We start from the raw sequence: 16206 nt of genomic DNA on the forward strand, positions 1-16206 counted from the left end.
TACATGTCTTACTTGTGAGAAATAAAAGGACATAGAGAAATTCGATTGTGCTGGGGCATTTTAACTAACACTCTTTTATGAAATATTAAGGAACAAAAAATGAGCAAGGAGGATCTGAGCTCTGTAATTAAGAGGATGAATTAATACATAAACATCTATCATTATGCCCAACAGGGAACATGCCACTGGGGTGAGTTCCATGGAACAGCTGTGAAAGCTGATCCTTGGGTTAAGTGTCTGCCTTCGGCTCAGGTCATGATCTCAGGGTCCTGGGAGTCAGGCTGCCTGCTCAGCGGGGAGCCTGCTTCTCCCTCTCCCTCTGCCCACCCGCCTTGCTTGTGCTTTCTTGCTTTCATGCTCTGTCTCAAGTAAATGAGTAAAATCTTAAAGTAAAAAAAGAAAAGCTGATCGTTTGGTCAGTCACGGTGCCAGTGTCAAAAAAAAAAAAATGTTTGAACAGATATTTTAGAGATGACAGCCTGGACCACAATAAAATAAAACTGGCAATAAATTCTTTCTAAATAAAGAAAGAAAATTGGAGATTTAAAACTCTTCTCCTAAATAACATGTAGGTCAAGGAGGAAATCAAGCACACAACAGACTACCTGGAAAACAATGAACACAGAGCCCCACATATCAAAACCTCTGGGACAGTCCTCGCCAGCCTCAGAGGCTCCTCCACGACTTTAAATGCTCTTATTGTCAAAAACCCACTCGCACATACAAAGAGAACATGAACAGATGAGGCTTTCAACCTCAGATTTTTAAGAAAAGAACAAACCCAAAGGAAAATGGGAGAAAGGAAATAATAAAGATAAAAGCAAATAAATAAATTAGGGAACATAAAAGCATGAACATAATAAATAAATAACAGACCTGGTTCTTTTGAAAAGAAACTAATAAAACAGGGGGGGAAAACCTCCTATAAATCGAATCAAGGAAAACTCTGTAAATGTGAAGGTCTTCCCACTTCAAATTCAGTGCTCTTTAATTTTTTAAAGACAGGCAGGCTATTAAAAAGAGAAAACAAAAAAAGAAAGAAACAATCTCTGCTAAAGACCATAGGGAGGGGAAGCTAGACATAGCACAGATGCTCCTCTATGGTAGAACCTGTGGGATTGGGGTCACAAAGTTCCCCAGCCTCAATCCAGGAGCATCCTCATCTCAGGACACAGGGGTGAGGGCTCCATGGGGGACTGTCCTTCCAGAGGTCCTGAGTGCGTAGAATGAGTGAGGCCCAGTGGCCCTGTGCCCATTTCACAGATGTGAATCATCAGTTCAGACAAAGCTAAGTGACGTCAAAGCCCCCCTCCCCAGCTCTGGCCACCTCTGGGCCCCCTAGAAGAGCCTCCCACCGCATCCTCTATTACTCTCTTATTAATTTTCTTTTCTGATTCATTTCTCTCTTTTTAAGATTGTATTTATTTATTCATGAGAGACACAGAGAGAGAGAGAGGCAGAGACACAGGCAGAGGGAGAAGCAGGCTCCCTGTGGGGAGTCTGATGTGGGGACTCGATCCCAGGACCCCAGGATCACGCCCTAAGCCAAAGGCAGACACTCAACCACTGAGCCACCCAGTGTCCCTTCTGATATATTTCCTTCCTGGGTTCTTATTTCTAAGCGAGGAAGCAGAGGTCCTAACAGGTCCAAGTGGACCCCCGACAACGGTAATCACCAGCAAACCAGTTCCAGGTCCATGGTCTCCTGGAGCCACGGAGGCAGCTCTCCACGGGGCAGCAACACTCGCCCCCACCTCTCCCCCCACACACACATCTCAGCTCTCCTCACAAGGAAACTAAATTGTTTGTTTTATCACTGCTTTGATATGAAGATTAGGTGGTTTCAGGATTCGCATGGCCAGACTGGTGGCTTCAAGTGACTAAGTGGAGAGTTTATTTTAATGGCCAAATTCATTTTAAAATGATCCCACAACCATTATCAACCGACAGGCCCATTAATTTAACATTTTTACTTAATGGAGTCCATTTTGGCAGGAGGGTAGGAGGTGAATGAGATGCTGGTGTAACTTATGAGAATGTAACTCAAACTGGTTCAAGCAAAACAAAACCAAACACAAAACCAGACTGACTCCCTGGGCTCGGGCCGGGCTGGATCCAGAGGCTGGGGCGAGGCTGTCACAGGTCCCTCCAGCTCCTCAGCGTGCAGCCAGCCGGGCACCCCTGGACTTCCAGCAGAGGCCTGGTGACACTGCAGATGTCACCCGTGCTCATGCCACAGGTGGACTTCCTTCTCCAAAGGAAAATGAGGGAGCTGGTGCCACCCTACCATGGGGCGTCTGCAAACCTGGAGGTTCATGAAGGTGTCCTGTTTCTCCAAAGCCGTTTTGAAAGACGCAGGCTGAAGGGTTTGGGTGTTACAGTGTCTGTGCCTTACGTTCAGAGAGTTCAGCAGAGATAAAGGGCATTCAGGGGGGAGGATGGAGGAGCAACCAGCCACGGCTATAGCAGCCACTGCAGGCATTCAGATTGCTTTCAGCCACTCCTTCAGTATTTCCATTTTAAATGTTTTCATAAGAAAGGTGGCAGAGGAGTTGCCAGTTAAATTGGGTCTGGTTTTTTTAAGATTCTATTTATTTATTCGACAGAGCAGGAGCAGGGCTCGTGGCAGGCGGAGGGGGCGGGAGCCGCAGCTGTGGGGCTCCATCTCAGCAGCCGGGATCATGACCCAAGACGCTTGACGGGCTGCGCCACTCAGGCGCCCCTAAATTCTTTTCAAACAAGGGTTAGTGCACATGTTGCTGGCGACCGTGGAGTTCCTGCGCGGGAGGGAGCCTGAGGGCCGCTCTCCAGGCGCAGTGAGCAAGCGGCCGGGAAGGAGCCTCTGGCACAATCCCACCCCAGGGTCCCAGCGGAGGAGGCCCCGTGCCTGGGCCTGGGCTTCTCCCGGAGCCGGGAGCTCTTGGCCCCGGGGCTGTGCTGCGGACAGAGACAAGGTGCCACAGCCGCCCCGCAGCCCGGCTCAGGCCCTGCCTCTCCCACCCTCCGCGCTCAGCCAGACAAGAGGGCCTTCTTCCCTGGGTGTCTGCCTCCAGCCCAGGGGGTCGGAAGCGGTAGAGTCCCGACCATGAGACCAGCCTTTTCTGTCACAGCAAAAAGTGGGTGTGGAGGAGACTTCTATTGTCCAGGGAGGGCCAGATGGGGAGGCGGGAGTGATGGGCTTCCAGCTGATCCATAAACACTCAGATTTCATCAAGGCTTCTTTTGATAAGAAGGACAATGCCTCTGGAGGAAGCGGCATGCAGACTTTGGAGTCTGATAACGCTGGGCACCACTCCAGCTGGGCCAGGTCTCTGGTGGGTGACCTCGGACATTTATTAAACTTCCTTGTTGCCTCGATTTGCTCATCCATGAAATGGGGATAGTACCTCCCACCCGGGTTGTGATGGTTCAGGAATTCTCCAAGAGGCCACAATCTAAGGACTGCATTCCAGACCACAGCTCAACTAATCACTCTGCTGTTGGAAGTGGAGGCTGAATGACAGCTTCCCAGCCCAGCCCCCAGCCCCGATCCTACCACACAATCCCACACTCCATCAGAGACTGCTGGAACACATGGTGTGTTTGTTAAGCTCTTCAGGATTCCTGGGTGCATCCATCCAGATGACCTTGGGGGAGAGAGCTCAAGACGGTGTCACATGGACCCCCCCCCCGGGGGTCCCGGGCTTCCAATCCCCAGGTTCCAGCCTCACTGAGAACATAACCCAGACCAACAGCATCTCGGATGCATCCACAGCTCAGGAAGCCCCAGGTAGTGCCGACAAGTGTAAGCTCAGACTCCCCTGTCTCAGGAAGGTCCATGCATACGTGCAAACACACACACACACACACACACACACACACGGGAAACAAACACAAGAGTAAAAAGAACTTTCAGAAACACGCTAACTCCTCCTATCCATTAAGCATTTACCATCTGCGGAGCTCCTTCACGTCCATCGTCCATCGCTCGCCTGAGTCTATCACCCTGGCCATCTGGCCACTTGATGCTGAGAAGTGCGTCTTCACTTTGGTTCCCCATCGTCACCAGCAGTCGCAGGTATTTCCACCGCCCCCCTGCCTTTCCATCAGGAGGCATTTAAGAAACACCCTCCCCTGTCCCAGCTCCGGGACACATAAACCCTCTAGTGGTTTTTATCCAGCTGCTCTGTGTGTATCTCCCCGCTGAGCAGCCCTGGGCAAGGCCTGTGTCCCTGCCTGCAGGCCTGGAGGCTCCAGAAAGGGTGGAGTGGCCCAGGGGCTGCTGGAATCCAGCTGCAGGGGTCGGCAAATTAGGGCCTACAAGCCAAATGCCACCTGCCACCTATTTCTGTACAGCCCTCAAGCTAGGAATGGTTTTTACATTTATAAGTAGTTGGGCAAAGCAATTTTTAAGGGGGATGCCTGAGTGGCTCAGTCAGTTGAGGGTCCGTCCGGCTCTCAGTTCCAGGTCAGGGTGCCATCCCAGGGTCCCGGGATGGAGCCCCACCAGGCTCCATGCTTGGTGTGAAGTTGGCCTGCCCCTCTCTGCCTCTCTGCTCCTCCCACCTCGATCTCTCTCTCTCTCTCTCTCTCTTTCTCTCTCTCAAATAAATAAATAAAAGCTTTAAAACAATTTTTTAAGGATAGTTCTCTTGTGGCACAGGCCAATTTTATGAAATCTAAATTTTGGTGCCCATAAATAGTTTTATTGGAGCATAGCCGTACTGGCTTGTCTATGCACTGCCCGTGGTGCGCTCACACGCCCGCGGCACAGCCGGACAGCAGCAGCAGTGACCAGGTGGCCTGCAAAGCCGACATTATTTACTACTTGTCCCGGGGCAGAGCCGCTCTGCCGACCCCTGCATTGTAACCTCCCCCCACCCCCGTGTCACCCAGAGGCCCCAGTGTCTTTTTCCACCAGCTCAGTGCTGGGTTTGGCTAAATGTGTGTGAGCAGATGTGAACGTGAGCAGAAGCCCTAACCATGCGTGCCTGGCTGGCTTTGCTCTTTGCTCGGGAATATCGTGCCTTGGGAAGCCGCCCCTCTGAGGACCGGGAGCGGCAGAAAGCAGGTGACGCCCTGGCTTCTGTGGGCCAGCCCCCTGGTGACGCCGGAAGCAGGGGTGAAAAATCAGTGTTTCTGTCAGAGGCCACTGAGTTTTGGGTGGTTTGTTAAATAGCATTTCTGTGGCCATAGCGACTGAGACTGTGTAACAAGAATGAATCATAAAAATAACTAGTTTAACACTGGTTACTTTGTTTGTTTTTAAGATTTTATTTATTTATTTGACAGAGAGAGAGCACACAAGCAGCTCACAAGCAGAGGCAGAGGGAGAAGCAGGCTCCCCGCTGAGCAGGGGCCCGATGTGATCCCAGGACCCCGGGGTCACACCCTGAGCCGATGGCAGATGCTCAATGGCTGAGCCACCCAGGTGCCCCTTCCTGCTACCATCCTCTGCTTCTTCTCCCCCCCCCCCCCCCCCCCCGCCCCAGGACTTACCACCTTCTGACAGGATTTATTTTCTTATCGATTTCATTTCTTTCCTCTCTTCCCCAGGGCAGAGGTGAGGGCAAGGATACTTGTTTTTGTGGAGGCCGAGAAAAATTAAGGCCATCCCACCTAAAGTTTAGCATTAGCACAAGTACAGCCATCTTAGGTCCCTGTGAATAAGAGCTGAACTTTAAGGGGAAAAACTGCAGAATGTCCTCAATGTCCTCGGCAGGTAATCCCATATCAGAAAGACAACAGAGCCCACGCCCGTGGTAGAAAGTCCCATCTTAGAATTCCTCCACCCCTTCTGGAAATCCCCTAGACCAGCCTATAAAAAACCCAGCTGTAACCCACCTCGGGGTCCAAGTCCCCGCTCCGCTGTGTCGGGTGTACTTGGACCCAAGCTCGAGCTTGCTAATAAACCCTCGTGCGCTTGCATCGGTGTCGGCTCCTTGGTGGTTTCTCGGATTCGCAATCTTGGGCACAACAGTTTTGTTCACTGCTGACCCACTCCCGTGATCCTGTGTCTCCTCTCCTTGGGCCCCTCAATCCTTTCCCAGCACATTCAGGGAACTCAGCCCTACCTGGTCTGTCCTACCCTCACCCTGCGACCTCTCAGACCTCCTCTTCCTCTCACTCACCCTGTTTCTGCCACCCCAGACTCTTCATGATTCCTTAAACAAACCAGGCACACTCTGCTCCAGGGCCTTTGCACTGGCTGTTGCCACTACCCAGAATACCTGTCCCCCAGACAGATGTGTGGCTGCTTTACCACATCCTCTGTGAGGCCTTCTCTGAGTGCCTTCATTTAAACTGTAAGTGAGTAGGTACTCAATAAAAATTCATTGGATAAATCCAAGGGAGGGAAGGAAGGAGCAGGACCCAGGGATACTGAAAAGCTTTAGTCTACTATGAAGACAATAAACACTCCGCGATGGAATTGAGGAAAAGTTATGCCCAAGGCACCCCACCCTTCCAGTCTAATGATTTACATTCCCAGGCAGTCTTATCTCCCCACCACAAACCTCCTGAGTCCTTCCCCCCCAACCCCCACCCGCCAGCTCAGCTGTCTGGGGGCTTGGTTGCTCCAGAGCCAAATATAGGAAGTTTTGTGGTTTTGCATGTGGGGCAAGTGGCAGGGTGACAGATCGCATACTGTGCTTGGGCCCATGGTAGGACTCTGCTGGCAGGGACAGCGGGCCCAGGCCTGCCCCGGACCTGGCCCTACGTGGGAGGACTTGTGAGCCAGAGGCAGAGAAGGGTGTTCTCAAGCTGGCAGCGTTGCACGAGGTGGCCAGTGAGCCAGGCCTTCCACACAACCAGTGACATGTGGTCCTGAGCGCCCTGGAGCACCCCTGTGAGGAGAGTGAGTGGTGGGGGGAGCAAGGACTCTGACCTACACTGGAGGCCTCCACTGTCTCATCTATAAGATGGACATGACGCAGAGGCTGGAGGACTCTGTGGGAGCAAGGCCTCGCCAACACGCAGCTCCGGGTGCCCTTATGCACCAGCTCACCATCCCCCGCAGCAGCATCAGTGCCCTCTGCAGATGGAGAAATGGAGGCCTTGCCCCTGGCCTCAGGGCAAGGATGCAGCAGACCTGGATCCCATTTCACCCTCCTGTCTTCTGCACCCTACTCCAGACAGCCTCGCCTCCGTGAGTCAGCACGCAGAACAGAACTGCTAATGACAGGCTGTCAGAGAGCCCACCCGGAGATAGGTGAGGGCGGGAGGAGGAGTGTGGCCCCAATAAAACCTAGAGGGCCTCTGCACTTGCGGAGGACTGGTCCTGGGGCAGTGCCCGGCTCAGCCAGCAGCCCCAGGCTTCTAATTACTCGAGAACACAAAGCAGGCACGCCGCCCCCCAGTCGTCTGAGAGTCTAGTGGGGTGAGCTACAGAGGCACCCTGAGTCCAGTCGGGGGGATTGGCTAACTGCCAGCAAACCCATGGCCCTTTCCTCCTGGGCCTGGAGAATCAGCTATGTTCCCACCTCCTTTGCTCTGGGTACAGCTAGTGAACACGTGTGAGTGGAGCCAATGCCCATCCCACCCAGCTCGGGCCCAGGAGGCCTCCTGTGTGACCCCACACACACTTTCTACCCATGTCTGCCCATCCGATGTTGACACCCAGGGTGGCTGGAGAGCCATGCATTGAGGTGGCTGAGCCTCCATCAGCCTCGATCCCTGAATCACTGTACGGAGTCGACACAGATCACCCCATCACAATCACCCACTCAACTCAACATGTGAGTGAAAACATGCTTCTGCCATGCTCAGCCACGGAGAAGTGTTTTTACCTGGCACAGCAAACTAGGATCACTGTGACGTACCTATATTCCTCATCTTCCCCGTGGGGATAATATGTGTGTTCAAAAGTCGCTGAGTGGGGCACCTGGGTGGCTCAGCGGTTGAGCGTCTGCCTTCAGCTCAGGGTGTGACCCCAGGGTCCCAGGATCGAATCCCACATCGGTCTCCCTGCGAGGAGCCTGCTTCTCCCTCTGCCTGTGTCTCTGCCTCTCCCTCTGTGCCTCTCATAAGTAAATAAGTACAATCTTAAAAAAAAAAAAAAAAAAAAGTCGTTGAGTGGGTTAAATTCAATGTGATAACGTGCCAGCCAGCAGGGAATACTCGTGAAACGTTTGATGAAATGTTTGATGAATGTCTGAACGAGTCAGACGGTTTGGGACGGTTTGGCTGCTGCACGAGTCGGGACGGCTTTGGTCTGTGATGGCAGGATGCTGGGTGAACAGTTGCTTAAACCATACGGACGTTGATTGTTTACTCAGCGAGGCCTCTGGAAGTGGCGGTTCTGGAGCTCCGGCGGCCGCCGGGTCAGGCCCTTCCACCCTCCCGCCGCCCGAGTCCCAAGGCCGGCCTGTTCCAACCAAGGAAGCAAGAGGCAGGGGCAAAGTGCTTTCTCCTTGAGAGGCTCTAGCTTTTCCTCCAGGAAGCAAACCTTTTCCCAGAGCCCCCAGGACCAGGACGTGTGCCATTTCCTCCCGTTGACCCGGAGGGGGTCTGTTGCCGTCTTACCTGCCAGGGATCGGGGAGCTGGAGGGGCTACCGGTGGCCACCGAAGTACCCGGAGATGGAAGGATGTGGCACGTGGGTGAGCACCCAGACGTCACACACATGGTATCAGGAAACTTGGCAGACTGAGGAGGAAGGGTGGCAGCTCTGGGGAAAGGAAGCCCCAGGAAAGATGGGGCGGCTGGGGGGCCCCTGTGCACAGGCCCAGGCAACCCAGAGGCCCGGAGAGGCCCGGCCCTGCACACCCAGAGCGCCACTCCACTACCCTTGGGCGTTTGTCCGAATTCTTTCCGTTGCAAATTTGTCCGAATTCTTTCCGATGCCCCCTGGACCTGGTCTGAGCCTCAGGACATCCAGCTGTCTCGGCCACTGAAGAATGCGCGGGAAGACCAGGATGAGCTGCAGCTGGGACTCAGGACCTCCAGCCTCAGGGCTCCGCCTCTCTCTGCTGCTCCCTCCTGCTTTCCTGCGAGTTGCTCCCACCTGGAAAGCCTTTTCCGGTGGTGGTGAGGGGAGGGGGATGTGCAAAGGTGACTTCCAGCAGCTCCAAGTTCCATTCCTGGGCTTGGAGAGCCCAGTGGCGGGACTTGTGCTCCCCAGGGACTTCAGCAGACATCCTGAGGTTCGCTCTGGGTGGCCCATGGGGTCACACAAGCAGCTCTGGGGCGTGGGAGTCCTCAGGGCACATCGGAATAACAGTTGTCTGGTCACTGGAGCCAGTGGCCCAACAGGTGCTGGGATGTCAGAGAGGTGGACAGAGGCCGGCCGTGGTGAAGGCCGGGCTGCTGCTGGTGGGCAATTGCCCAGACCCAGGGCAGAGGCGGAGGCCGCAGGCTGGGCCCCGTGGACTGGCCCTCCCCTGCTCCATGCGCCCGACCCCCCAGGAAGCCCTCCTGCAGCAATGACCACGGCTGGCCCTCCCGGGCTGCCTGCGGAGCCAGACCCCTGGCTCCTCCTGCCTTCGTGCGACCACTGACGCTAACCGTTATTTGCACTGGGGGGTCCTGCTCCAGCCTGGCCTCCCCTCAGAGCTCCAGACTTACCTGCCTTCCTCCTCACACCTGCACTCCCGTATCCAGGACAAATGTCGGGCCATGTGGGGCGCACAGCAGTCCCCCCCCTCCGTCAACTCCTTCAACTGTCCCCATTTCGGTGAACAGCAGCCCCATCCTCACGGCTGCTGAAGCCAAAAGCCAGAGACATCTCCTTTCCTCCCTGCCTCACACCCACATCTAACTCTAAGGGGATCTTGGCACAGCTCTAAAACTCAGTCCAGAATTTTTACCTCTGCTGTTGCCACCCTGGCCCGAGACACTGCCGGGTCCTGCGGGGATGGTTGGAACCGCCCCTCTCTGCCCTCCACGCAAGCCACAGCCAGGGCAAACCTCTGCATCCAATAACATCTCTGCTCAACCCCCTCAGGGTCTCCTCCCCTCATGCCTGAATCCAGAGCACTTTCAGTGGCTGGCAGGGCGCTCTCCTCTGAACCTCCACCATAACCTCATCCCCCACCACTTTCCCCAGTCACTCCACTTCACCACACTGGCTTCTACGTTTTTTCTCAAATATGCCAAGAACATGGCTGCCGCAGGACCTTTGCACCTCCTACCTGATGGCTCTCCCACCAGCAGCTGTCATCTGTGCATGGCTGGCTCTCTTTCTGGCACTCAGCTCTCTTCTCAAATGTTGATCCTCACCCTAAGTCTACTGTCTTCCTTCCCTGACCACCAGAGAGCACGTAGTACTTGCTTCTACCTTGTAGTGATTTCAAGGAAGGGACAGAAAGGAGGAAATTGGGAGATAGAGAGTCACCCAAAATTGTACACAACCAGAGCTTGGAGCTACACTATGAAAGGGATCAGGGTGCAGCCACTGGCAAACAGCAGGAAGGAGCCAGCGACAAGTGCCCTGACCTCTGTCCTGTTTCACTCCCAGCTCCCCTTGCTGCCCCACTGTGCAAACCCAGGTGGAGAGAGCCTGAGTGCGTAGTCTAAATGTGACCAAAGGCAGAGGAGGGTACCCAGAAGGGAAATGGAGAAGATGCTACTGAGCTTTCATCTGGCTCCACCACTTTCTGGCTGTTGAGTCTGGGCAAGTTTCCTAACTCTGTGCCTCAGTTGAGCCTGGAGCCCCATGTGGGGTCCGATCTCAATGCTAAGATCCTCACCTGAGCCAAAACCTAGGGTCAGCTGCTTAACCACCTGAGCCACCCAGGCGCCCCGGTAGCATTTCTTATTCTGGAAGAGGCCAAACCAACATTAAAGAGGCCTCAGCATATTGGGCTTAGTGGTTCAACATCGCAGTGGGCGCCCCCGCTGGGCCTCGGTGGCACATCCTCTTCCCCTTGAGGACACCTGTGTTTGGCAACCTGTGCCTGGGAAGGGAGAAGCTGCAGAGCTTTCTTTTCCGAGCAGCAGGAAGGCAAACGGCCTCGTTCCTGGTCCTGGTGTTGACTGGGTCACCGCCACCCTGGGGCCTCGGGTTCCGTATCTGTGCAAAGGAGGGCCGAGGGCTGGTCATGTGCATACCTGTGGCCCTGTCCTCCTCCAGGAGCGATCACCTCCACAGTCATTCCCAGGGTGCCCATGGCTGGTCTCCGAGGCAATGGGCATCAGAACCACAGGGAGAGTGTGTGAGGGACCACCCTGGATCAACACCCCTTTGTGGAAATGCTGGGAGATGTCATTCCTGCCTCCACCACACCCCCACCCCCACCCCCAGCACAGCAGAGCCACTCCCAGCCATCCTGGCCACGTGCCCTGCGCACCCCCCAGCATGGGGGCTGCTGCCAGGGGCCCAGGATCAGAGTCAGATGCCTCTCCCATCAGCACCCCTCTCCCTGGAGCTTTGTGAGGCTCCCACTACGTCCTGGGGGAGAGGCCAGGTGCTGTTTGCAGATGAGGAAATCGAGGCTCAAACAACGATGACTTCGGCCAAGTTTCCTCAGCTTCTCGACCATCTCCCAAAGCCAAGTCACTGGGCCTTCCCCTTCCCCTGGGAGCCAGTGAGACCAGGAGCAAGTAGGAGAGGAGGAACTCAGAGGGAGGATTGCAGACCCAGGGATCCTGGAGGTGAAGCAGCGCCAGGTGAGGAAATGGCAGAGGAAGGCCTAGGAAAATCCTGGCGTGCAAACCACCGTGTCCTTCCCAAGCCCACGCAAACGTTGCTAATTGATTACAACATCCTTTCCTGTTGGGCCAGCCTCAGAACCCTTCTCAACACAGCACTCCAGGCAGCCTCCGCCTGTTGGTTGAAGTGGGAGCTCAGGATGAAACCACATGATTCTTTAAAAAAAAAAAAAAATGTATTTATTTACTCATGAGAAACACAAAGAGAGACAGAGACACAGGCAGAGGAAGAAGCAGGCTCCCTGCAGTGACCCCGATGTGGGAGTTGATTGCAGGACCCCAGGATCACAACCTGAGCCGAGGGCAGACCCTCAACTGCTGAGCCACCCAGGTGCCCCAAACCCCATGATTCTCAGATCAGCATCTGAAGGATGGTGAAAAGAGAGGGGAAACACAGGGGTCTCAGGACCAGAGCAGACAATGCTCTGGGGACCAGGGACGTGGGCAGAGGCAGGCAGTAGTGTGCTGGGAGATGCACTGCCCAGCTCCCTCTCCAGGAAGGATTCGCTGGCCAGCTGGGTGCAGGGGTGGCTAGCAGGCACCCTCCAGCTGTCCCTGCCTCGGGGTCTCCCTCAGCTGCCGAGCCAGCTGGTGTGAGGTGACTCCCTTCTCAGGGCAGCCCACATCCAACAACCTGGGACTAGAAAGGCCCAGTCACCTTGCCCGGACACAGGACAGCTCCAGGGGCGGTATCAGTTCAGAAGAGCTCACAGGGTGACCAAGGCTTTGCAGGGTCTGCAAGGCAGTTTGACTTCTCCCTTTTCCTTCTACAAATGTCGATCCCTAACATGCACTGAAACGGTCTCGGCACCTGCTTCCCAAGAGCCCAAGCTGGAGGAGCTGGGGGGGCGGAAGCCCAGGGACTGAGGTTACAGCCCAGTGGTTTTCCACCCAGCCTCAGGCAAGTGCCTTGTAAATGCCATGTACCCTCTCCGGATGCAGGTCTGCAGGTGTTGTCAACGTGCCCGGATCTTCCTTTTGCCTTGAACAGCCAGCAGGGCGTGGACACATGTTACCTTCCTTCTCTGGCCTCAGAGACCCGATTGCCCACCGAGCTGTTCGGTCAACAAACCCATGTCCGATGCACCGTGCCGGGCTCCTGGGGTTTCAGGCAAGGCCCCTGCCCTCACAGGGCTTACACTCCAGGAAAGTAAGGAAACATAATAAAGAGCCAGGATCATTCCGGTCTCAGAAAGTGCTAGAAAGAAAACAGATCAGGGCAAGGACTCGATAATGATTGTAGAGATGAGCCCCACTTGACAGGGTGGCCAGGAAAGGCCTTTCTGATGTGTGGCCTTTGAGCTGACACCTGACTGCAACCAGAGCGATGTGGACATCAGGGGAAACTGAGGCTGACAACCGTCATTTCCTCAGCCTATAACTCCTGGGGCCCTGGGGCATCTTACCTGCACTCTCAGGCAGTGTGTGTGGGGGTGGGTGGGCATTAGTCAAGCAAACAGATTATCATAAGTCAGAAGAGTGTTGCTGTAATGGGGGGGGGGCTCAATAAGAGGCCTGGAGGCCAGTGGGAGCCCAAGGGAGGAGGCATCTCCCCAACTCCAGGGTGATGCAGGGGGTGGTCAGGAAGGTCTTCCTGGAGATGAGGTAGTGTGCTCTAGAGAACAGAAGAAAGGACATGTGCAAGAACCTAGAGATGACACCTGTAGTAGCAAAATCCTCGGGTTCTTGTACTCCACGGGGATTAACTCTTTTGTGTCACCCAAAATTCCTGTGTTGGAGCCCTAACCCTTGATGTGACTGTATTTGGACATGGGGCCTACAAGGAGGTAATTGAGGGCTAAAAGGGGTCCCGGGGTGGGGCCCTGATGCCATAGGAGTGGTGTCCTTATAAGAAGAGACACCAGAGAGCTCATACTCTCTCTCCCTGAATCCACGCACACACCAAGAGAAGGCCCCATGAGCACACAGCAAGATGACAGCCATTTGCAAGACAGGAAGAGAATCCCACCAGAAACCCAGCCTGCCAACACCCCGATCTGGGACTCCCAGCCTCAGACGTCTGTGGCGGTTGCCCATGCCACCCCTCACGTCACCCCCCACACCACCACCCAGGGGGGCAACTACTTGCATCCTCACTTTACAGATGGAGAAAGGAAGGCCCCAAGTAACTTGCCTGTGGTTCCCCAGCTGTGAGTGCAGTCAGGCCTCCAGTCAGGCCTGGAGCTCATGCTGTCGCCCTCCGCCTCCATGCTATAGGTCTACACGGCCCTGAAAGTGCATACCTGCACAAGTTTATAGGTGCCTACTTGCTCCTTTCTTTCCTTCTAATCCTGGCCCTGGCTCTGGCTTGTTTCTGAGAGCCATGGGGGACCATGGGAGGAGTGCCAGGGCCACATTTGAGTTCTAGAACACTACTCAGGTGGCTGGAAGGCAGGGGATGGATTCTTTGGGAAGGAACTCAGGCTTCCCAGGTTGTCTAAGCAACCCTGGAACCAGAACCCAGGGGCCTCTCCTCTCTGTGGGATCTGTGACTGCCCCTCCCAAGTGAGGGCCATAGAGACCCAGCCCTGAGGTGTCTGCAACAAGGAAGGTGGATTGCGCATCTCCCACAGCTTTGAGATTCTCAGCTCCTACCTTACCCCTGCTGCCTCCTTGCATGGGTCCCTGCCTCACCCCAGCCCCAGTCCAGCTCTGAAGTGACAGCCAGCCTTAAAAGCTCCCGAACTAGATAAATATCTCTGCCTGGATATTCAGTTAGGAAACAGCTGAGCATCAGAAGTCAGATCTCAAGGGAGCCCCTGCCCTCCCCAGTCCCCTCCTAGCCAGCTTAGAAAGGGGTGTGAAATGACTCTGCTGTTCATGGATGGATGAATGGAAAAATGAAACATGGTCTGTCCAGACAATGGAATCTTATTCAACCCGAAAAAAGAAGTTTGACATGGGTTACAACATGGAAACACCTTGAGGACATCATGCTAAGTAACATAAGCCAGTCACAAAAGGACGACTACTGTATGATTCCACCTACATGAGGTATCTAGAATCATCGAATTCATAGAGGCAGAAAGTAGGATGGTGAGTGCAGAGGATGGGGAGTTAGAATTCAGCCGGCACAGTTTCCATTTGGGGAGATGAAAAAGTTCTAGAGATGATGGTGGGGATGGCTGAGCAACAGTGTGAGTGTGCTTAATGCCACTGAACTGCACACTTACAAATGATGAAGAAGGTAAATTTCATGTTATATGTATTTTACCACAATAGCAAACAAAACACAACAAAGACTTTGGGCAGGGGAGGGAGGGGGATGAGCTTTGGGAGGGGAGGAGTCAGGAGCGCAGCGCTACTCTAGGCCTCTTCCCTCACTGGGAAATGGGAGCAGCTCCTCTGATCCTCACAGATTGCCTGCTGCTTTACTGCTGGCTATGTCTAATCCCCACCATACCCCGTGAAGCAGGAACTGAGAGGTACAGATGAGGAAACTGGGTTTGGAGAGGTGAGATGATGCCCAGTTTACACAGCAGGTGTGTGAAGAAGTGGAGAGTCAATCCAGAACCTAAGAGACATGCTCGAAAGTGGCATGACAAGCACAGTGTACCTTACACCTCTAGGTGGTGGGCAGGGAGTAATTAGCACAACATGGGACCTTGTGTTAGAACTGATGGCTGGGATTCCCCCTCTCTGGGAGGGCCCTCAGCTTCTCCATCTGTGTTTCTTCTCTGCCTCTCTGGCCATAGTTGATTGGTCCAGGTGCAGAAACCAACCACCTAGTAGACCAATCAGGGTCCTTGACACTGTAGCTGGAGTTAGCCATTCAATCATTTCTAATGACAGGAGTCATGAGCAGCAGGAGACGTTGGGACATGTATGAGGAGACATTGAAGATAATGTTCAGAGAGAAGCAAAGACCAAAAAAACAAAAAATGCCTCAAAATTTGTATTATTGGGGTTAGATTGTGGAAAAATTGAAACTCCAAATAACAATAGCTTAAAAGAGAAAACTTATTTCTCTGTCAGGTACATTGTCCCAGGCTGTGATGACACCAGGATCCTGGCACCTTTTCCCTGATACTCCACTCTCCTCATGTGGCTTCCACCTCCTGGTGCAAAGTCCAGCCATTACATTCACATTCTGACCACCTGGAAGGAGTGTGAGGAGTTTTACTGACCCACTCCCCAGTGAACTTGCTGAAAATGATAAAACAGAACAAAATACTCTAAAGGCTCTGGAAATGGTCATAATGGCAAACAGCAAATAAACATTTATGTAAGGAAATCTATGTAAATTTGGTAAGAAAGGAGAGTACATGGTATCCTTCTACCAACCCACTTCAGTGAGGCAGACTCCACTCCAGACTCCTATAGCTAATAACACAGTGCTTTCTGCTCCCCAGCTCCCATTCAGAGGGCTTTCTTGTCAGAAGAAGCTGAACTTCAACAGTTTTCATCCTGTTCCCAGCTACCTAATGCTGAGACTTAGTTCCAACTGACTATGGTCAAAAGGTGGGGGTTCCTCTCTTCCATCCAACCCCTAAAAAGTAAACAAACAAATAGTAGTAACTAGCCCTGGAATATGGAGGTGAGCAATACAGTGTATTATCTAAAATGTCCAATTTCCAGC

The 16206-nt window shown here is 53.7% G+C and overlaps 1 long non-coding RNA gene across 14 annotated transcripts; it reads right to left on the bottom strand.

Moving 5' to 3' along the window:
* Window positions 1–7962: 7962 nt before the first annotated feature.
* On the bottom strand, window positions 7963–14023 carry LOC111091221. Of its 14 annotated transcripts, none has more exons than XR_005374504.1 (7): window positions 13871–14021; window positions 12555–12825; window positions 12286–12438; window positions 10109–11783; window positions 8765–9679; window positions 8503–8624; window positions 8034–8344 (listed from the first exon to the last, which is right to left on the bottom strand). It is a non-coding gene; the product is annotated as an uncharacterized LOC111091221 (long non-coding RNA). The 14 variants fall into 14 exon arrangements; XR_005374510.1 differs by having other exon boundaries at window positions 8765–8991; window positions 9543–9679; window positions 12286–12825; XR_005374505.1 differs by having other exon boundaries at window positions 8765–8868; window positions 8983–9679; window positions 12286–12825.
* Between the last annotated feature and the right edge of the window lie 2183 nt (window positions 14024–16206).

This window comes from Canis lupus, chromosome 20 (genome assembly GCF_011100685.1).
Source record: "Canis lupus familiaris isolate Mischka breed German Shepherd chromosome 20, alternate assembly UU_Cfam_GSD_1.0, whole genome shotgun sequence".
Taxonomy (NCBI): Eukaryota; Metazoa; Chordata; class Mammalia; order Carnivora; family Canidae; genus Canis; species Canis lupus.